General features: G+C 36.5%; 1 pseudogene; it reads right to left on the bottom strand.

Annotated features, from left to right (window-relative positions):
* Positions 1-13,512, bottom strand: part of LOC100714807 (chromobox protein homolog 3-like) — a 166,913-nt pseudogene extending 153,401 nt beyond the window's left edge.
* Positions 13,513-24,572: the final 11,060 nt, after the last annotated feature.

Below are 24,572 nucleotides of genomic sequence, written 5' to 3'. Positions count from 1 at the left end.
GGATACACATTTACAATGGATCTCAATATGATTATATTTTACCTAAATATGTAAAGCAAATATTTATAGATCTGAAAAGAGAAACAATATAGTATGCAACTTCAACACCCCATTTTCAGTAATAGAATGATCAAAAATGTTTAAAAAGCAGCACTGGGAAAAAAACTACCTTTAGATGAAATAGACCTAGTAGATATATACACAATAAAATATTCTAAGAACAGAAAATATTCCTCATAAACACACATAAAATTTTCTTAGGGATATATCATACACTGTATCAAAAATTTGAGATCTAAATCATTTCATGTACCTTTACCATTTGCTTTGCTTGACATTTCTATTTGAGATAGTACTGAAAGCATTACCCAGAGCAATTAGGCAAGAGACATAAAAAAAGAGATACAAGTCAGAAAGAACAAATAAGGTTATCCCTATTTATAAACAAGGTGAATTTATATATAGAAAACCCTAAGAACTTCACTAAAATCCTTTTAGAACTTATCCAGTGAAGTTTATTTTAGCAATTTTAATTAAATAATACAAAGGTCTTTAGGTAAAGATTTTATTTTTTTAAATTTAATTTAAAGAGGGTAAAATTAAACATAACAAAACAGAACATAAGAAAAAAATGTAAGAGACACGGATTTCAAAGCAAGACAACTGAAGTTCTTCACTATCGATATATCATATTTTCTCTTGTTTCCTTCCAAATAGTTGTCCATATCTTCACATACAGTGAATTCATACAAAACAACATAGTATAAAACTGATCCAAACAATATGATGAAGACATTTTAGGTCTTCAAGAGCAGACAATAAGGAAGTCAACAATGGCTCTCATATCTCTTATTCTCTTCAAAATAGCTGTAGACAGACTGGAACAGAATATAACCAAACTAAACAGAACAATAAGAACAATGTGGATTTTAAATCCTGATACACTATTAACAATGTCCTCTGCCTTCCTTTTTAGACAATTCATCCCTTTTCACTTTCATAAGGTGCACTGTACATTTCGGGTCCCACTAATTCCTTTCATTTTTAGGTTAGGGGTGCAACCCACTATTTACCTATGTGGTCTGAACCTTTTTACTTCTGGGCTTGATCGTAAGTTGTATTCCTTTATCTACAAAAGCCCCAAAGTTTTCCTTCATTATAGCTGAGTAGTTCTCCACTGCAGAAAAGTGTCATGTCTTTCCAACCTATCTACAGGTGCTGAACGAGCTGCCCCTATTTCTCTCTGGTTTCCCATCACATAGAGCACTGCTTTCTCAAATATGGACTTTTGGTTCATAAATCCTCTTTCAGGTTAATTATATTTCCTATACAGAGCATCTTTATGGGCCCTATCTCCTGATCTACTCTGCCTGTGTTTCTTTTTGTTAGTGTATCAAGGCCATCTATGTTAGAAACTATAGCCATCCTTCTCTGCCTCATTTCTGCTATGCTATTTTTCTGCCATTGGTTGTCTACTTTTTTCCTGCATTCCACTGTCTGCCCCACTCATTGAGGCCTTGCTGCCACTGTTCCTGAAATTCTGGTGCTTTTTTTTTCTCCCTCTCTATAGAATGTCCTTGAGTATTTTTTGTAGGGTTGGTCATGAACTCCCCCAGTTCCTCTTTGTCATGGAGGCATCTTGTTTCTCCATTAATTTTGAGAGACAGTTTTTCAGAGTACATCAATCTGGGTTGGAGGTTATTTTCTTTCAGGGCTTGGAATATCTGTCTCGGCTCTTCTTGATTTGATGGAGTCAAGGGTCTGTCATGATCTTGAAGGGTTTTCCTTTATAGGTGATCTGTTTCTTTTCTCTGAACATTTTTAATATTCTGTTCTTGTGAAGAATTTTTGGGGTCTTGATTATTATATGTCTGGGTATAGCTCTGTTTTGGTTGTAGGTGGTTGGAGTTCTGTATGCCTCACATATCTGAATATCATGTATTTTTCCTCTTCTTGGGAAGTTTTCCTTAATTATTTCTGTGAATAGCCTTTGTATTTCCCTTATGTTTACCCTTGCTTCTTCACTCATATTTTTTTTTCTTCAGTTGTAGATTCTCATGTGTCTTCTAGCCTTTGTATTGTTACTTCCTGTTTCCTTGCTATTTTTAAGAGATCTTTCCTTTTGCGTTCACACATTGGAAACATATCTTCATATTTTGTTAATCTATCTCTAATTTATTTCAGGCAATATTGCCAACTTTCAATGGAGTTTTTAATTTCCTGGTAATCTCTTTGAGTCTGTTTCATGTATTCTAGGTTTTTTTTTAATATTCTTCATCAAACATTTCTCTCCTTTTTCTGTGTTCCTCCATTGTTCTGTCTGTGTCTTTTTGAGAAGTGCTTAACTTTTTAAAATCTTCTTATATCTTGCTTTACTTGTATTAATATTTCAGTTTTGAGTTTATCTATAATATCATAAAGATATTTCTTTATGTCAGCTGATGCCATATCCGATATTGCATGTTTGTTGCCCTCAATCTCTTCGGTATCTGCCTCTCCTGGACCCATATCCCCTGGGTTGCCTGGAAGATTTTTCTTATTTCTTTCTCTTGTCATGTTTCTTATTTCTTTCATACAGTTGTATGGTGGAGGTCCCAGTCCCCTTTCATATTGACTATGGTTCTTCTGAAGTGCACTGGCTAGGGATTGCTGCTCTCTCCATTTTGCTGTTGATCACTGAGGTGCAAGCAGGAGCAGTGTAGGTGGCTCCTCCTCTCTGAGCCAGTCAATCAGTAGGGGCCTTCACCACTTTAGTGTGTGCTGTGTGGGCAGAACCATTTTGGGACAACTTTGGGGACTATTTTGTCCCTGGCTATTGAGTCCCAGTCACAGGTGTGACCCAGCCCAAGCAGATCCCAACAACCTGCTCTAGGCAGGGAGCAGCAAACTGAAGTCACTGAAGTCCTGCAGAATACCAATACTTTGTCTGGTAAGTCACCCCCTCCTGCGTGGTGGGGGGGGGGGCAAATTCTGAGCACTCACTGTGGGTTACTGCAGGTCTCCATGCTGGCTCTGTTCTCCATTGGGCTTGCCAACCCCCGACTCAGAGTGACTGTGGCTCCAGTGAAAGGGCTGCAACTGCAGGTCCAACTGGCTCCAATTAGAGTGCCACAGCCATGAACTGGGCTGACTCTGGTGAGAGCACATCTGGCTCCAGCCTTCCACCCAAGTTTTTCTTTTCTTTTTTTTTTTTCCTTAGTTTCTTCCTGTGTCATGAAAATCACTCTCCTCTCATCCGGTCTTCTCCATGGTGGTAAATTCTAGCATTTGAGCTGTTTCTTTCAGAGAGGTTCTATACCTTGTTACTTATTGATCCACCATCTTCCTCCTACACCCAGTAAAGATTTTATAAAAACTCAAGTAAATTAAAAATGTAGCCAATTTCAACTTTCCTGCAAAATTAACTGATAGTTGTTTTGGTAAAATCTACCTTCAATTCATTTAATGAGAACAAGGACAAAGGGCTTTGAAGTATTCTCCTCACCTAGAATGTGAAACCAAAAATAAAATCTAAAATTTCTTTCCAATAACATTAAACAGTTCAAAAGTTCAATCAAGAAAGTGACCCCTTATTTACAATAGGTGAAAAAATGGCAATACTTAGAAATGAATTTAGCCAAGAGGTGTACATTGAACCCTGGAAAAGGGTTCCTTTATTCATAAAGGAAATTGAAAAAAAGACACAAATAACTTGGAAGTCATCTATATTCACAGTTTGCAACAATTAGTAATTTTAGATAGTATAGTACTAGAACAAAAACAGACATGTAGATAAAAGGAACAGAATTGAGGATGCAGAAACAACCTCAAGCACTTTCAGATATCCTGTTTATGAAACTATAAAAACATATGCTGAATCATGACTCTGTATAAGTAGTTACTTAATATTAGGTATAGCAACTGTTTTAATTCTTATTATTTCATTACAAAAATTTGATTTTTTTGTAAACTAAAAAAAGAAAGTATTAATTCATATGCTGGACAAAAGATGTACTCTTTAATAAATGGTCCTGGGAAATATAGCTATCTACACCCCCAAAATAACTCTATATACCCATGTGTCTCTCCTTACATTAAAGCAAGTAAAAAGGGATCCAAAACTTCAGTGTAAAAACAAACATGTTTAATCTTCTGAAAAATAATATTGGTAAAACTCTTGACATAGGCAAAGACTTTCTAAATAGAACTCTATTGAGCAAATAAAACCAAAAATCAGCAGACAGTATCATAATGAATCAAACACTGCACAGTTAAAACAACAAAAACAGTGAAGAGGCAGCCTACAGAATGGGAAAAAAAAAACATTTTTCCAGTTACTTAGAGAACTAACATCTAGAACACATAAAGAGCTCACAATATTAGATCCTCTCAGATGAAAACCCAAACAAAAATGGGCAGTTGAACAGACATAAATGGGAAATCAAAAGAATAACTAATTTAAGGAGAAAAATTAAAGATAGATGGTAGGAAACAAGGATAAAAGAGGGTCTGAAAGTGGCTAAGTATGGAGTAAGACTGAAAACAAAGTATCATACATATATATTAATTCAACAAGATGAATGTAACTACTAAGAATTACTAACATATATTAAATATTTTAAGATGTCCATACTACTTAAAGTGATCTGGAGACGCAATAACATCATTCTCAAAATTCCAATGATTTTTTTAATAAATAAAGAAAAGTAAAACTGAAATTGTTTTGGAAATACAAAGTACCAGAATCACCTGAAATAACAATTTTTAAAACTATAATCTTTAACAGAAAACACACAAAGCTTTGTTAGTAATTATCTCAATTTGGAAGTAAGGAAAATGACTGATATACTGAGAAGCAAATCATGGACCATCTGTACAATAGAATACAATTCATTAACTAAAAAAGAATAAAGTGTTGACACACTCAATGTGAAGAGTGATCAAATTTTTACGATGAAATTATTTAAAAAAATGATCTTACCATAAGTTTATGTTTATGAAAACTCTAGAATATAAGACTAATAAATATGAGAGAAAATCATTTTCTAGCCATTTTTATTTTGACAAAGTCACTAGAAACATAGGCTGGAGAAAAGACATCTTTAAAAAAGATGCATGGGGAATGGGGTAGAAGGAGAAAGGCAGTACTTACAAAGATGAAAAGAATTTGAGGGTGATTGTTATAGATTGTATGGAGATGACACCTAACGCCTCACGTGATCATTGGTATGTGGGAATTTTGGGTGGTGGCTGGACAATGAGTGTGTGAGACTAGGATTAGGAATGTATAACAGCTATATTGGTTTAGCATAGTTCTGGGGGTGAATAATGGAGGGCTACTGTGAGTATGGGTGGAAAAAACCAAAATGTTTGTACCCTGTATGGGATAAAGCAAAAGGGAGGTGTGCTGCTTCATTAGTGTATGACTGCTAAACCAAGAAATTTCTCCTCTGCCATGCTAGCCTACGTTGGAGCCAGCTGACTATAGACCAAAGTGTGTATAATCTGTGAATTAAAATAAATCTTGCTTCATTTTACTTGATGGTGTCAGACATTTTGTTTCAGCAATGAGAAAAATAATTAGATGATGATGAAATTGAATACAGTGTTGATTGTTGATCTGGTTTAAGTACATTTTAATCCCAAATTATACACTTTAATTATTAACAATTATAGTACTCTGAAAAAGAAATTGAAGAAGATATCAGGAAATGAAAAGATATCTCTTTTTCATATATAGTAAGAACCAACATTGTGAAAATGGCCACACTCAAAACTGTTATAGAGATTTAATGCAATATTCACCAAAATACCACTATCATACCTCACAGATCTAGAGAAAACATTACTAAAATTCATTTAGAAACAGAATAGCAAAACCAGTCTTGGGCAACAAAGGCAAGGCAGGAAATATCACACTCTATTTCTTGAAATCATACTCTACAGCTTTTGTGATAAAATCAGCATGGTACTGGGGGGGTGGCTATACCTGAGGATCAGTGAAACAATTTAGGAGATGCAGACACAACTATAAAGACACTAAACCACCTTATCTTTGACAAAAGCATCAAACACATTCACTGGAAGGATCATAGCCTCATTAATAAATAGTTTTATAAAAACTGACTTTTCATATGCCAAAGACTAAAATGAGACCCACATCTATCACATTGAACTAACTAAAAATATTAAAAGATTTAAATATTGAAACAGAAACACTAAATCTTCTCTACGGAAAAGTAGGTAAAAATCTTGAAGACACAGGTGTAGGGAGAGAACTTATGAGCAAAAACCAAATTGCACAAGAGTATGTCAAAGAATCAACATTCTCACTTTATTAAAATAGTTTTGCACATCAAAAGAAATCAACAGAGTAAAAAGACAACTCATAGGTGGGAAAAAGTTTTAGCCAACTGTCCCTCAGACAAACAGCTTAGATTTAGAATGTATAAAGAACTGAAAAAATCAGGCCCCAAATTCAGAAACCCAATCCACATACAGTCATCTGAGAAGAATACACACTTCTTGAATATAAGTGACAAGTAAATACATAAAAAATATTCAACAACAGTGGTCATTCAAGAGATGCAAATTAAAACCACACTGAGATTCCATCTCATTTAAAAAAACATGACTATTTCTAAGAAATTAACCAATAAAAAATGCAGGTGGGACTGCAGGAAAAAGAACTCTCCTCTACTATAATTAGGAAAGTAGACTAATACAACAATGTGGAAATCAGTGTGGAGATTCCTCAAAAACTAAGATGGGAGGTCCCACTCAATTCAGCTATTCTCCGTCTAAGCATTTCCCTAGAAAACTAAAAACATCACATCACAGTGCTATATGTGTACCTATATTTATAGAATTGTAATTTGTAATAGCTAAATTTTGGAAACAACTCAAATGTCCATCAACTGAGAAATAGAAAAAAAGATGTATTTTAATACAATGGAGTACTGCACAGCTATAAAGAAAGATAAACTCAAGGCTTTCATAGTTAAATATATGCAACTAAAGACCATATTCATAAATGAAACATATTAGATGTACATGTATAAAATGTTTTGTCTCCCTACTGTAAGAAACTCAAAGAGTTAGTAATATCTAAAAAATACAAAAGATCTTGTGAAAGGGAAGAAATTGCTTGAAAGGAAAGACAATTTGGGATTAGGGAAAGGGGAAAAGAAGGAATGGAAGAGAAAAGATATATATAGATACAGATAGATAAGTTTGGGTAATGATAACACTAATTTCTTTTAGCCCATTTAAAGGAATGTTTTGTGATTATATTGTTTGGTCAAATTTTAATGCCTATGTCTTACAATCTGAACAACTACTCTGAAGATAACAATATGCAATGTAGTAAGCATGATTAGTTTCCTTTTATCTTGTTTAGAATTCTGTATTTTTATTGTTTTTGCTCTTTAAAAGAAAAAAAAACAAAGATAGATAGAACATACATAGATTATTTGCAAGGATCTGAGATGTAAAAATGACTTTAGCTAAGGAGCCCTTGAAAATACTTTAATTGTCAGACACGACTGAAGGTTTCAGAGACTCCACAACCACATTTCATATAAGGTCATCAGTTACCAATATTTTGGAGCTTATTTTGGTTTTGGTTTATTTCTGACTTCATATATTATGAAAGAAGTTATCATAAAAAGGAAATAGTCAAGTAAAGGACACCTATCAATATACAGAAAGTAATGTTTCAACCACACATACCAATTCCTTCTGAAGAAAGAAATCACTGACATACCAATGTGTGAAGTCCAGAGAAACTTATTTCAAAAAAAGCGCGATAGTATGAAAATCTTTGTATTGAGAAGAAAAATGGACCCATATGCATTTCACAGATATTTAACTAAAAGAGAGATGACAATTGAATTTCAGTGAAATCCAAATATTATGAGGAAATGAAATTAATTTTTCATGCAGTTTAATTTCAAAGAGAAATGTCTTGAGGGAAAATATTCTGTAATTTTAATTCTATCTGTGATGAAGAAAAGTACTCTAAAATTTTAAAAAATGATACCCCAACTTATAATAAATGAGAAATATTATTCATTTCCATAAAACAAAATTTTTATACACCAGAGTCAGCCCTATAATCATACACAACAATTTGTTATATTTAAATAATGTTTACTTGTTCGTTTCAATTGACAAAAATCAAATTAGTGTCCTACTTAGATTTAGTAGTATCACTACCATTGTGAGTACTTTTAATATAGAATAGAAGACCATGTATTTTCTCATATGTGTTTGTAGACATAATGCAAGCCTGCTGCATCATGGTAGAAAATATAGCTTCCATTTTGATTATAAGAAGCACAACAAAAAGGATTATGAATGCATAATGAAAAAAATTATGAAAAATCTCTACCACATAAAGAGTTTTGAAAGCAAGAAGAGTCATTTAGGACAAAAACACAATTTTGGACTTACAAAAATCTGAATTCTAAACCATCTTTACCCTCTGAGAATTGTGAATTTTGGACCCATGGAAGGAGCTGCAGAGGGGAATGAAACTGTGATAGGACATGATAAAGCTAGGCAGCTGGAATCTTAGTTAATTCAAGTCTTTATAAGTCACCTTTAAAACACGAAAATTATTTACCTTAAGAAAACTCTAGGAGAGATCCAATAAGCTAGACTGGAAGAGGTATCAAAGACTGTGTCAGTTGTTAAAGAAAGTGTGTTTTTGACGCTTTTCTCATTGCTATGGTAAAATACTCAAAGCCCAAAGTTAAGGGAAGAAAAGCTTGTTTCGGCCTAGCGATTATTTTTTTTTTATGGAAAAAATTAGAACACAACTCCATAATAAATAATCAGAGAATAATAATAGTTTACATATTAAATATTGTTATCTATAAGTAGTTACTCAGGCTACAAGATATGGCATAAAAGTTTCCCTATTCAATACTAACACAAACATTTCTTTTTAAAGATCTAAGAGACACTAATAGTAAAACTGACTTGCATTTTTTTCCTTTATCCCCACTATCCTTTCCTCTTCTATCCATCCTAGTTCTTTTTCTCCTTTTGAACCACTTTCCATTTCACAGTATCTATTGCACATTATAGATGCTATTTACTCTTTTATTTCACATGGGGGAGACTATACAATGTTTACACATGTGAATCTGATTTATTTCACTTATAAGTATGGTCTCAAGTTGCATCCATTTGCCTATAAAAGCCTCAAGTTTATTCCTATTTATGGCTGAGTAGTACTCTGTTGTATAAAAATACCACATCTTTTAAATCTATTTCAGCCTCTAGTTTTTAGAGGTTTTAGTCCATGCTTGGCTGACTCCAAGGCAAGTGACATGGCAGAGGTGAATCACACAGGAGAAACAGTCTACAGCAAAGCAGGGCGGGCAGAAGATAGCAAAGTGGTCAGCAAAACGTGGCAGATAGCAGCAATACCTGAAGCCCTCTTTGTCTCCTACATTCCATCCAGACAATATATCAAGTGGTATTACTTACACACAGGGTTGGGAAACTTTAATCCCAATATTATACAATTAATATCAGTTTCATCCATTTTATCTCCAAATCACACCCTAAACCTACCCACCTCCAAATATCACCACCTATGACTGGGTGAGATTGTGAGTGTGGGGGACTTCAAGATACAAGTCATAACAAAGATCCACATTTAAATATAATCATCCCTTCATATTTGTGAGTTCCCAATCTGTAAAATCAACCAATTTAATATTGAAAACATTCAGAAAAAATTGTACCTGAACTGAAAAGCATGCAGAATTGTTTCTTTGCCATCACTCCCTAAACAATATAGTAAGGAAAAACATTTAAATACACTCATAGTATGTTTGGTATTCTAAATAGCTTAGAGATGCTTTAAAGTATTTGAGAATGTAAGTGTAGGTTATACATTTACATAAGGGACAGGAACACCCACAGACTTTGGTACCCCGGGAATTATGGACTAATAGACTAGTGTACTATGGATACTGGAGGATGACTTCATCTGTTAGCACAGGAAGTTTGAAGCTAAAATATAACTAAGCCAGGCAGTTAATTGGTCGTGGAAGTTTGCTGCTACGTAAAACTTATAAGAACAGACACTACACTTGATCTTCCAGGGCAGAGAAGCAATATTACTATGTGAAAAAGAAGCAGGATACTTATATATGGAAGCTTCTTTCTTTGCTGAGGCTGTATCAGCATGGAAGTATTAATGATAATAAAGAATGCTACAGCCTAGGGTTTTTATTATTATTTGAGATGGTGTTTAATGACTTAAAATGAGCCTAGTCATGTAGGCAAAAGAAACTCACAACCTACTAGATGTCTGGTATGAGTGCATGTTCTCTAAAACTGAAGAATGAATTTTAAGAACAACAGAGGTTAGGAACAGAACACATTTATTGAGAGAAAGAAAGACTCTGCCTGAGAAAGAAACAGAAGGAGTCCCAAGTGGGTTGTCAAAAACTCTGTCTTTCTAGGGACTTTCATAGAGCAAAAATACAAAGTTAGGCTGGTCTAATGTAGAGGAAATATGGGAACTCACAAGGTGGACATGAGATGTGACAGAACTATTGCCAACCAATAAGCTTAATTGCTCAAGTAAAATTGATTAAATTGAGGACAACTGGGGAAGCAAATCACATAGCAAAATAGCATGCATAAAGAGCAGTGACTTTTCCTGTAGGGGATTGGGACTCCTGGCTTCCTCAAAGTGATTACTTACCTCCAGAGACCTATTTAAAATATCAGTCTCTGATTTTTGTCCTTGGGAAGAACATAGATGTATTTGTTTTATCTTTTGTCATGAGATCTCCTCTACAGTTACAAAGTACCTGGTCTTCTGCACTTCTGCAGGCTCCTTTGAGGGGCTAGCTCTGTATGACTGCCTATAATATTCCTCTATAACTCCATTGCCTGTAAAACTAGGATTTCATATGACTTGACAGTAATTGAAATGTCTGAATACATATCTAAAGGAATAGGGAAAGATTTGCCCTCTGAGCTGCTGAACAGAGATAATGGTTGAGGGAAAAAAATCTGCTTTAATTTTTATTTGTTGCCCACTGGTCAAGTGTGCTTAATATACAAACAACACGAAAATTTTTGGCCAGGTAGTCAGCCTCACTCTTCCAAATGGGTCTCTGAATATCATTTTTATTTATATTGGCTTCCTATCCCCTTTATGTACTTTTCCCTTTTGCTTTTTTCCCTTAATGAAATTTTTTTCCTCTTTCTGAGGCAGCATGAGAATAACTGTCAGAGAAATGTTGCAATTTTGCTTGAGAAATGTGAAAAGAAAAATTTTAGGTGGACATTTTTAAAAATTCCTCTACAAACACAAAAATAAATGTCAGGGGTACACAAACAATGTATAGCTACAAAATGATTTGAAAAACAAATAACATGGAATCCATTCTGGAAGAATCTTTCAGCTAATTATGCCTAAATAGTAACACTGAAAGTTTCTAATGTAGATCCTGACTAACAGAGAAAAAAACACATTCTGCTTATAACACTGTGTTATGGCTTGTATCTAGCTGTTCCCCCAAATCTTCATGTGCTCAGAGGTGGGCTTTTCAGAGCTGGCTTGATCTAGACCATGTAATACTTGGATTAAGTATATGTGGTGCTAAATTAATTCACTGATTGGAATTAGCAAAGTTGTGTGTGTATGGATATTTATACACAAGTACAAATTGTTGAATATTATGGTAGTGGTCCAACATGGCAGAAGGCCAAAAGGAAAAGCACCACCTTTTCTCCCTGATGACTGCTTCCTCCTCCTTCTCCCCCTTAGCCCTAAATCCAACATCCACTTTCCTTTCCTACACACACAAAGAAAACTCCAATCACCTTCTAATATGTCATTAATGCCTACTCCTCATACTCTACCTCTGGTTAGAGTCCATATAAACCTCAGCCCTTTTTGTCTCTGGCCAGAGGAGCCCAGTGAGCTCTACATTTCTCTCTACTTCCTTAAGAAAGGCCTTTTTCTTTTTGCCTCTTTTTTGCATTAAAAAAAAAAAAAAAACCCTAACATTTGGTTCTATGACTTGGACCAGGGAGTGTCGCTCCTGGGACTTTACCTGGTTTTGAGTCCCTTCTGTCTCCAAGCCTAACCCTAACCCTAACCCTAACCCTAACCCTAACCCTAACCCTAACCATGTAACAACCTTTCCTCCTTCCTATTAGCTGTTGTTAGCCTGCATCCTACACAAATTCACCTCATTTCTCACAGATGAGCCAGTTTGGGGTTTCCTGTCTCGATTTCTTAGTCTGTCTCAAAAACTCATGGGCCCATGTCAGAAGACCTCCAGTATGTCCCAGGGACAGAGGAAGATACCCTCACAACCCTTGTGCAGAGCTACTGCCCTTAAGCACTGAGGCAGGGCTATTACTCTCCTGTCCTTTGGGACCTACCTCCCAAGATCTCAGTGATGGCCAATGAGAACAGGTGTTGGGGTTTTCTCCCTGTCATACCCTGAAAATGAGTGACAAATCCTTTTTAGAAGTGTGACCGAGGCTATTTAGCCATAACTATTGGCTCACCTCTAATTTGGTCACTATGGGTAATATTTCCTCTTGTCCTCAAAAAGAAACATTACTGGGGTGCCTTGTTCATAGTCATGGTCCCCTCCATCTCTGGAAAACTTTAAAATCCAAAAAGCTCATTTTACTGGCAGATATTTTGGCTGGCTTACAAACATGACAGTAGTCAATGGCCTTCTATTCTTCAAAAATTAGATGGTTTTTTTGTCATTGCAACAGTAAATAGTCAGATCTCCCACATGTTCAGGTTTTTTTCAATCTAAGCAAGTGCCCATCTCTTGTTTAGCCTCATAAGGCAGTCCAAGTTCTTTTGGCCCATAATCTTCACCAGACTCTTTCCCCTTCTCTCCACTGTATCCTTTAGATGATAAGCCTCTCATCTTTATTACCCCCTCTCAAAGATCCCCAATCTCAAATGTCTCAGCCTTATTGACCAGAAGTTCTTGAACCTCTGTCTCACCATGTTTTCTTCTGTCAACCCCAACAGCCTCTATCTCTTCTTTCAATTCCTCCATTCAGTTGCAGATTCCTCCAACTCCTCAACTTGAGCCATCTACACCACCTAATGGCTTCTCTTCTTTCTCCTCCCCTACTCCCCCATGAACATTGACCCCACCCACTCACCACACTCAATCTCGTATTTCTCAGCCACCTATTAGATCTCATATCTCTCAGTCATCTAATGAACTCCATGGTATTTGACCACCATCTTGTGACCCGATACCATGTAGTCCTCAGCAGTCATCATGTTGTGAGTCATATGGAGATTTGCTGCTTTCAGACTCCCACCATGTAACAACCCACTATCTTCCAACAGGCCAAATGGTAAATGGTTGCCATCCTGTGCCTCCTCACTGTGTGACCATCAGTATCTATCTTGTTGCAGGGCACATGATGACCCATTGCCATCTTGTGGTCCCTCATCATATAACCACCAGCAGCTACCTTGTTGTGGATCACATGGTACACAGTCACCATCTTATGCTTTTCCTCTCACATGGCAAGAAGCAACCATCTTATGATCAGTTACCCTGTAGCTTTCCACAAATGCTTCCTGATTAGCTGCCCCATGGCCATCTACAACTCCTACTCAACAGTTCCTACTCCCCAGTCCCTACTCCTGCTTAGCCCCAGTCCCTACTCCCGCTTTAGGAACAGTCCAGATGAGTTTGAATTTATAACCAATTGTTACCATTTATATTTTAAGGATGTTTATGTGACTCTGAACACCCATCTCTTCACAACAGAAGACTCAACTATGGCAAATAACTCCAGATGACACCAGTCATATACATGAGGCAAATATGGCTGAAAATAATCCTGAACAGGATCCTAACAAGAATTATCTAAAAAGTGAAGACTCCTATAAAGACTGTATGTTCATGTCAGATGCCCATATTTGGAAAGGGTCTTTGAATTTGGGGGACTTGATGCTTTTCAATTCTTTATATGTTCTGGATATAAACCCCAGTCTGAGGGGTTGGTGGCTAAAATTCTTTCCCTTCTGTTGGTTTTCTTTTCACTCTGTTGGTGATTTCTTTTGAAGTGTAGAAACTTTTCAATAATATAAGATCCCAGTTGTTGATGCTTTGAAGTGTTTCCCATGCAGTTTGCATTTTTTCATGAATTCTCTGCCTACCTCTATGTTTCCAAGACTTCTACCTACCTTGGCCTCCAGTAGAGTTAGTGTTTCTGTTTTAATATTTAGATCTTTGACCCATTAAGACTGAGAGCCAATTTTTCCAACACCATTTATTAAAGAGGCTATCCTTCTTCCAGTGAACATGTTTAGGCCCTTTGCAAATACCAGATGGCTAAGCATCTTTGTAGTTATGTTTGTATCTTATAATCTGTTTCATTGATCCTCAGGTCTATTTCTTGGCTAGTACCATGCTGATTTTATCACTGTGGCTTTGCTTTATAGTTTCAGGTCAGGAAGTGAGATGCCTTCTGCCTTGCCTTTGCTATTCTAGGTTTTTTTCTATTTCCAAATGAATTTTAGGAGAGTTTTCTCTAGATATCTGAGGTATGTTAATGGTATTTTGATTGGGATTGTGCTAAATCTGTATTACAGTTTTGGGAGTATGGCCATTTTCACAATGTTAGCTTTTCCTAGGCAAGAGCAAGGAATATCCTTCCATTTTCTAATATCCACTTCAATCTCCTTTTTAGCATAGCATAATTTTCAGCATATAGGTCTTTTTTATTCTTAGGTTGATTCTTAAGTATTTCATTTTTTAGGTGCTACTGTGAAGGGTGATTCTCTATAATTTCTCTCTTGGTGAGATTTTTGTTTGTGTACAGGAATGCTATTGATTTTTGAACATTGACTTTGTATCCAGCTACACTGCTGAATTTGTTTATTACTATTAGTAGTTTTTAATGAAGTTTTTTGGATCTTCTATGTAAAGTATCATGTCATCTGAAAATAGTGGTAATTTAACATCTTCCTATCTTTCCTATCTTTATTCATTTTATTTCTCTCTTTTGTCTAATTGATCTGGCTAGTGTTTCCAGATCTATGCTGAATAGGAGTGGTGGTAGTGGATATCCTTGTCCTCTTCCTGATTTTAAAGTATAAGATTTCAGTTTTTGTACATTTAGTATAATGTTGGCTGTTGGTTTGTCATACATGGCCATTATAAAATGTAGGGCAAAAACCATGTATTCTGATTTTCTGAAGGGTTTTTATCATGAACATATGTTTGACTTTATCAAAAGCTTTTTCTGCATCTATTGAGATGACCATGTAGTTTTTGTTTTTGGCTCTGTTGATGTGTTGCATTACATTTGTTGATTTGTGTGTTAAACTATCCTCGCATTCCTGGGTTGAATCTGACTTGCTCATGATGTATAATCTTCTTGATGATTTGCTACATTCTATTTGGCAGTATTTTATTGAGAATCTTTGCATCAATATTCACTAGTGAGATAGGCTGATAGTTCTCTGTTTTGATTGGGTCTTTTTCTGGTTTTGTTATGAGGGTAATACTTGCCTCCAGGAACCCCCCCCCCAAAGGATGCCTAAAGTGCAGCAAAGAAGGACGTTCAGCAGGAGAATGCCCAAATCCACAACCTCCACCAGGGCCTTGCCCCCTCTACAGCCTCAAAGGCCATTGAAGAAGAGACTTTCCTAGGTACCAAAGGTTGAGTAAGACATCCTTCAATTCCTTGCCCTCATAAAACAACACATTACAACTGGGTTCATTGCTGGCTGATCTACTTAGACTTACTGCTTAAGAGGATTGATGGGGCTCAGGGTTCATGGTTCCCATTTATCTTTCTTTGAGCCCCAAGTGTCACTGGAGATCTCAAGTAAGACATTCTCTCTTCTTGTAGACACAGGGACCACATATAGTGCTCATCCTGAGTGTTCAGGCCACTGTATTAGAGCAGAGTGTGCAATAGTTAACCAGTCAAAAGTAATAAAGACAAGTTTACTACCATCTGGGAATCTTCACAAAGAGTGGAACTTGTTGCCTTTATGCAGGTCCTTACACTGGCAAAGGACAAGATAGAAAATATATACACTGATTCAAAATACACATTCAGCATCTTACATTCCCATGCTGCCATCTAGAAAGAAAGAGATTTTATCAACACTCATGGAACCCCTATCATTAATGTACCTCTCATCCTTAAACTCTTAGAAGCAGCACAGCTCCCAAAACAAGTGGCAGTTACTCATTTCAGGGGACACCAGAACTCTAAAAACCCCTCACAGACATTGCTTTTGCAAATGCACAAGCCAAACTAGCTGAACAATGACCATATCTATTCACATTCTCCCATTAGTCCCAAGTACCATATCTCAGCCTAACTACTCACCAAAACAACTACAGTTGATTCACAAACCAGGTTATACACAAAACACTCAGTGGTGCATTTTCTAAGGATCAAATCTTGTTTTCCAACAAGATTTACACATCATCACTCAACTCTTTTCATGTGTAATCACAGACCATATACAGAGTCCGTCTAAGTGCTCACATATCCTTTTATGAGGACTACTGTCCATCAGAGTACTCACACTAGTCAGCTCTATGCTAAAACCTCTCCTCAGTGACATGTACCACCTCTTTCCTAGTCACTAATTTCATGGACACACTCCTGGTCAAAACTCGCAGATAGATTTTATAGACATGTCTCACCAGAAAAAGTTTTAAATATCTTTTTACTTTTGTCTATACATTTTCAGGATGAATAGAAGCCTTTTCCATGGCCAGGGAAACTGCTGCCATAGTTACTAAAGCTCCATTACAAGAAATCATTCCTAAGCTTGATCTACCTCACAATATACAATCACATAATGATCCAGTCTTTATTTCTCAAGTCACTCGGCAAGTATCCTCAAGTTTACACATCGTTCAATGCCTACACATTCCATACTATCCACAATTCTCAGAAAAGGTAGAAAAGGTAAATGGTCTCATCAAAAAACATTTACAAAACTGAGTTTAGAACAACATCAACTTTGGCCTCAACTTCTTCCTTTAGTTCTAGCCAATCTCAAAGCACTTCTTTGAGCTTCTACCTTTCTAAGCCCTTTCAAACTCATGTATATTAAACCATTCCTACTTCACAATCTTCCTACCTCCCAATACCTTCCTCCTCTTTTGACTATATCCCAATCTTCTCCTTCCTCTGGCACTTTTTTTGAAAACATGACAATCTCTGCCTTCCCTAACCTTCTGATAGGACCAAGACAGATCCTCCCATATCCTCAGAAGACCTAACTAATCTCAAGTCTTCTAAGCCCACAAGCTACAACTGAAGTGGAGCAGCCCCCATCTGGATTTCCTCACAACTCCAATGGCAGTCAAGGTCACTGGACTTGTTCCATGACATCCTGGTTCCATGACACTCAGGTTAAGTGGTGCCCTCCTAACCCTAGTACCTCTGACTCCTAATATCATGAGTGGTCATCACATCTGTCTCTCACTCATCTCTGTTTCACAAGGAACCTACAGTCACAACAGTCAGACTAACTCATGTTTTGTTATTCTATCTGGTTCCTGATCCCCAACCTCCTAATAGATATTCTCTTCCCTATAGGATTCTGGGCCCTCTTTTCTGAGGACTTCCACATTATACATAAAATCACTTTCATATTGTTCTATATAACATCTTAATTCTTTCCATCCTCAACTGTCTATTTAAATAAAAATCCCTTTGGATCTGAGCTCTCATCTCAAATACAATGACACAGTCATGACTCTCCCCACTCCAATTTGTAATGGCCAAATCATATTTCAGTGTTAGCCACTACATTCCTCATGTTTCCCACTCTTTCCAGCTTAACCTTGGGCCAAAGTCAAGTCCCACCTACAGCTTTATACCTACTCTTTCAGATGGGGAAATAATTAACTTCTGTAACTCCCTCCTCCAATTTCATGCTGATTTTTCAGATTCCCTACTGTCATCATAGACCTTATGGCATTGTAAGGCACAGGCTAAGCAAAACAGAGTAATTTGTTACTCATTTGATGTCATCTGCTGTTATGTACAGAGTCTGGTTATAACCAAAATGCACCAATGACAGTGTGTCAATTCCTACTGGTTCTATGCCAACAAGTGAGAATGTGAAACCATTGGCATCCACACGAGGAAAAATGTAGAAACAGTCACATCCATTCAGTTAGCCACAACAAATTACAAAGCGGATAGTATAAAATGGATAAGATTCACAATAAAAATGCATAACATCCCCAATATCTCTTGGGAAAATCTTGGGGCCTTTATTTTTACATCATGGTTATGACCTAGGTAGTTCAACCCACAAGACAACTTCCTCACTTTACAGATAAAAGCCATAATCCTGTACCTCATCATTAACATTCCAGTAATACCTACGTCACTGCCACAAGTAATCCTACATCAAACCCAACCCATTCCTCAACTTCTATCACAAGCATATGATACACTATCACACTCCACAAATCTTACCAAATGCTGGCTCTGTGTCTCATACCAACAAAATGTTTATATGGCTGGCCCTACATTCTGGAACACTTCCTACATATCTCAGTCACATAATCCAGCTGTAGTGGATCTTTTTTCTATATAGGATCCTCATGACTGTCCAAGTGACCCCATTTGCCTACTATCTTTGTATCAAAATTCTCTCCAAATGGTAGACCTTCCCCACTGCACTTACACCATGATCCCTCAATCAAAACTTAGCTATCTGCCCCCACTAGGGATGGCTTATAATTTGCCAAACAGGAGCCTGTAATTTTCTTCCTCCCCAGTGGACAGAGTCTTGCACCCTAATCCTTCTAGATCTGGTCCTGACAGTAAATTCTCAGGATGCCATGTGCCCCAATTCAATGATAAACATGTTACTTGAAAACAAGGGCTATTAATGTTCCAGTTGTTTTGGTGCAGGTATTCTCTCTGTACTCAGAGAAGGCCTTGGGGCAGGGAAATAGGCATAGCAGCCCATCTCTATCACCAACTCTCCCTGGAGCTTCATCAGCAGATAGAAAATATTACTACCTCTTTCCACTCACTCCAGATCCAAATAGCCTTGCAGCAATCTTTCCAAAACTGACAAGCTCTATGTGTCCTTACAGGTAAAGAAGGAAGTAATTGTGTTATGGTGGGAGAAGATTGTCATTTCTTTATAAATCATCATGTACAAGGTAAAATTTCTCTGCAACTATCTAGACAAAAAGTGTCACCAGACAGGCTATGGATATTCTCTCTCTCACCAGCTTCCTGGTGGAATAACACATTCAGATAATAGGCACCCTTCTTCCTACCCCTTCTGGGTCCTTTATGGTAATCAACTGTCTTCTCATAGCACCTTGTAGTTACTTTTTTCAAGATTTTTCCAATCTAGGATGCAAGCTGTCACCAGTGATAAAGTCCTTGTCCTGAGTGAAACACCTGGCACCACCTTCTGCATGGGCATTAACCGGTATTCCCTCAACTCTCTCAACCCCAACACAATGCCCCCATTCAGCAGAAAGCCGTCTGGGTTATCGCCCTTCTTAACAGCAAAAAGAAGTAAATGAAAAGTACCTGCCCTTGTATAAATTGCTGAAATTATTGTAGTGGTCCAAAACAAACAAACAAAAACTCCCAACAGGTTGTCTCCCTAATGACCATCTCCTCCTCTTCATTCCCTCAGCCCTAAGTATAATTTCCTCTTTCCTTTCCTATATGCACAAAGAAAACTTCAATCAGCTCTTAATGTGTCATTCATGCTGCCTCCATACTCTGCCTCTAGTCAGAGCCCATATAAACCACAGCCCCTTCTGTCTCTGGCTAGAGAAGCCCAGTGAACTGCACATTCCTCTGCACTTCCTCAATAAAGGCCTCTTTATTTTGGTTCTGTTGCACACACACACACACACAAAAAAAAAAAAAAAAAAAAAAAAAAAAAAAAAAACTCTAACAGATATTGGAACTCCCATCCTGTTCATGGATGGCACCAATCAATAGGCTTATAGCCTGGATGGAATACAAAAGGAGAGAAAGCATGCAGGCTTACTGCTGCTTGCTATTCAATGCTTGTTACTTTCTGCCCAACAAGCCATGGACTGTTTCCTCTCTACAATGTCCCTCTATCACACTACCCTGCCTTGAAGCAAACTATGGAATGAAACCTCTATAAACTGGAAACCAAATAAACCTTTACTACTTTATTTTTGAGTATTGCATTTTTTGTCTCAGGAACAAGGAAAGTAACTAAGACACATTATAATTAATAAAGCAGTAACTGAAGAATCTAAAATAGCTTTTTGTACATATTCCTTTAAAAGACAACTGCTGACACATATTTTTAAGATGTTGTTACAAAAAACAACACCTTACTATTTAAATTAGCAATAGGACTCACTTCAAAGGCTTTTAAAGCTACTGACTACATTTACTCATCATTATGGAATAACAGAAAATAGACATTATCATCATTACTAAATTTGTTTAAAATAGCCAATAAAATGTGAAAGAAGAAACACTACACGTAGGTAAATGGATCATTCTCAAAGAGAAAGGTGATAAACAGAGTGAGGAGGTTGAGAGGGACAAAAGATGAAACATGAGGAATAGGGAAGTTTGATGCACATGTGCCAGCTCCACAAAAAGGCATGTAAACAAGATTAACTGCAAATGTATACTAATAAGCAAAATAAAAATTAAAAAAGAAATAATGTAATTTTTTGAAAATAATGAAACAAAGTTTTTCATAGAGTTAAATAATCCAAAATTGTGATTTTAAGAATGATTACAACTTGAAGCTATTTTAGAAAAGTGAATTATTTAAAATAAACATTCAATAGTCAATACTTATTGTAGTATTCAGGGGTTGTGAGAACAATTAGAATTAGGACATGGAGTTTATAATATTATTTTTTGATGGTCACCCAGAGTTAACACAAGAAAATGCAGGAAATGTATCCACAACACTAATGACATCGAATATTTAGCCAAGGGCCTGAATCCCACAGCAGTGTACCACATGAGTCCAGATGGAGACCAAGAGCTCATGACAATGCCTCCTATGAGTCCTACTGGAGGTCTGGAGCCCACACAAAGGATGCACGCCAGTCCAGATCTGTGCTGGGAAGGCCCAAAGGTCAGCACTGGAAGCTACAAAGTCTTTGCCAGCAGGGTGAAGGAGCTGTGCTAGTAGGTTAAGGGTTTTACACTGGAGCCAAGAAGCCACACTCACAACAAAGACCAGGGCTGACCTGAAAAGCAACACAGCCATCCTCAGCGATACGGAGACCCCAAGCTCCTCCGATGATAAGCACAGTCGAGTACATGCCAGGAAGCCAGTGTGATGAGTTCATCCTAAAGATTAATCAGCACACATCTTCCCTTCTAGAGCCAGGAAGCAATGCTCAATGTGAGGACCAGAGCTTCTCCAGGAGAACCTAACGGCTCAAACAGCAACAAGTAAGAGAACCCACAACACCTTAACACACCTCACTGCATCACTTCTCCTTCTCCACAGCTCTATTAATGCTGGCAACTTTCCTCAGGTGGAACATTTATGCTCAGAGCCCTGCTGATTTAATTCAGCTAGTGTTAAGTCACCCACCAGTTTTTAAACCGAAACACTTTTCATATATATGTCAATAACTAATTTAAAATGTAATACACAATTATCAAGAAGACTTTTAATTAGAATTCCCTAACTTCAAAGCCACTTAACAAGGTCATCAGGGGAAGGATGTTTAAATTATAAATATATAACAAGAATCAAACAAAGAAATGGGAATACTTGAAGAATCAGTACTACTTGAGCAAAATAATAATGTAATTATTGCCAGTCCTCAGAAACTCATTTAAACTTGCAAATTCAACTAAATCAAAATAGTAACAAATCCCTTATATTCATATGGAAGATTAAAGAGTTAAAACAAACAGCTAAAGTAATAAGTGCACATACGAAGCTTGAATGATATGAAAGTATGTTACAAAACTGTAGTAATTTTAAATATAATAGAATGATGGCATGATAGTAGATAAGAGACTTAAACTAAAGTAGATTTTAAAAACCCAAGCTATATCAAATTAATATGGTCTTTTAAATGATGTATCAGATGTAGAATAAGATGGGAGCTGAATAATGTCCTCCATGGTTATTTTTCCACAGACATACTAATATAACAATGTTCATCCATCAAACTACCTACACAAGGGCTAAAGAAATCAGGTGACAGAATATAGTGTCTCCTTCTATTGTAAAAATCTTAAAACATTTACTGAAAAATGAAGGAAAGAAAGAATTGTCATTGTCAGTCCTGCTAACTCAGGTGGAGAGATGAGTTCCACTTGGAAAAGAAAGTAATAATTAAATCCAGGCCTTAGGCTTAAGACCCAGTGTCAGGACTGCCATGAAATAGTGCTGTGCAAAGACTCATAGTTCATGCCAGAGGCCAATACCTGGCTCATTAATAAGCCAAATAAAAATTTAAAAACAGGCATAATGGTTATATTTTTTTAAATAATGAAGTTTTTCATAAAGGTAAATAATCCAAAAGTGTCATTTTAAGAACGATTACAACTTGAAGCTATCTTAGAAAAGAGCTTGTCATGAGATACATCTATTACCAATTTCAATTGGCACAGTCATTTTAAGACCAATACTCACACTCAGAGATGTAGGGCTGCTTTAACACTAGGCAGAAACCTGAACCATAGTGCAACAGATTATTTTTGTCCTACATGACCCACAAACATGGTATGGGCCCTGTTGGACCCTTAGACTATACAGGTCCTTATGGCTCTAAAATGCATCCTAGTCAAAGTAGGTCACCATGGGACTTCCATTAACAAAACTAAAAGACCCTATTCACTGAGAGATAATGCAGGGTAATTAGTACAAGGCTTTGGCCTGGATTTGGGCTTAGTAATAGACAACTGGGGAAGACTGTGCAGGTCATAATCCCAGCTGTATCTATGGAAAGAAGCTCTAAAATATTTCCAGAAACACCTGTAGCCTCAGTCTATCAGATCTATTCTGGCTAACATCAGCCATGCTTGGTTATAGCACTCCTGAATCACAAGATCACCTCAGCCATACGTAGTTCATAGCAGGGAGAACCTCAGACCTACTGTGTAAGATGATTTGACAAGCTAAGTCTCAAGGTGTGACACAGCTTCATGGCATTGGTGGCCACATGGTGTTGTATGAGCCTAATGTGATTCTGTCCAGAGATGACCAAATCCTAAAATACTTAGCCATAGCCAAGTATCTATATATGAGGCATCTAGGTCTACCTGGGCTCCAGGGATAAGCCTTTTGAGGAAAGACTGCTGTTTCTTGGTAGTCTTCCATTTCTTTCTGAACAATACACCAACAATGTATTTGGGACAAATTTGGGTTTCAATTTTTTCTAGCACTGAATACATTTGGGAAAGTCTGGAACTTGGGCCCATCCAGTGTTGAAATAATAGAAATGACTGCACACTCAGAAAATAATAAGTGTACAGCTTAGTTTTACAAAGAGATAGACACAAGCAAAGGCATACAAGGGTCAATGGAATAAATACCTAATTCTTCAGTGCCAAGATGGCATTGCATATCAACAAGCATCAAAAGCCTTCAATAAACCACAGCCTCATCTAATACCTGAAATAAGGTGACAAAAACTGATCAGGAAGTAATCCAGATAGGAAAATCTCAGAATTCAAGTAGATGTTTTAAGAAATGTAGTCAATTTGAAGAAAACAGAGAAGTGTTAAATTTTTAGCAAATAAATTTAACAGAAAAAGAAGCAGTTGAAAATACTAAACAGAAATTCTCAAGCTGAAAAACAAATTCCATGAAATTAAAAATATGACAGGCATCAACAGCATGAGAGATCCATCAGAGGAAAGAATTGGCTCAAAGACTAGTTATTTAGAAACATACAGTTGGAAGAGAATAAAGAATAAAAAATAAGAGGAACCCCCACTATCACACGCACATACACACACACACTGGTAGAGAGTGGCAAGGAATTTTCTTAATACTCAAAGGAAAATAAAAAGAACACAACAAGAACCCCCTGACAAGCACGAGCACTGTACCCAGTAATGTTAACTTTTAGAACTGAAGTGGAAGGAAATATACTTCCAGACAAATGACTGCAAAAAGAATATATCTCCACAAAAACTTTCTGCAAGAAATTTTAAAGAATGTTCTTGAAACATAAAAAAATGTTAATAAGTGAGAAGAAATCATGGGAAGGAATAAAACTCACTAGTATAAATAATTATGCAGTCAGATTCAGAATATTTTTGTTATTATAAATATTGTGCATGAGCTACTTATATTTAATATAGTACTAAAAATAATAATAATCACATTAATATGTGTAAATACAGTTAATACAGAAATATTGGGCATCAAAAATTAAAAATGTGGAGGCACTAGAGTACAGCAGGAGAGTTCTCTAATTGGTATACTTTTTTGCTGATTTGTTTCAGTTATTAACTTTATATTAAGTTGCTATTATTTGGAAATAATTTCTATGATCAAAAATGTTTGTATATAATTCTTAGTAACAAAAAAGGAAAAATGTACACTAAAAAACAAA

This window comes from Cavia porcellus, unplaced genomic scaffold (assembly GCF_034190915.1).
Source record: "Cavia porcellus strain 051 isolate PalLab524CR breed Dunkin Hartley unplaced genomic scaffold, mCavPor4.1 scaffold_12, whole genome shotgun sequence".
Lineage (NCBI taxonomy): Eukaryota > Metazoa > Chordata > Mammalia > Rodentia > Caviidae > Cavia > Cavia porcellus.
This window is presented reverse-complemented; position numbering and strand designations above follow the sequence as displayed.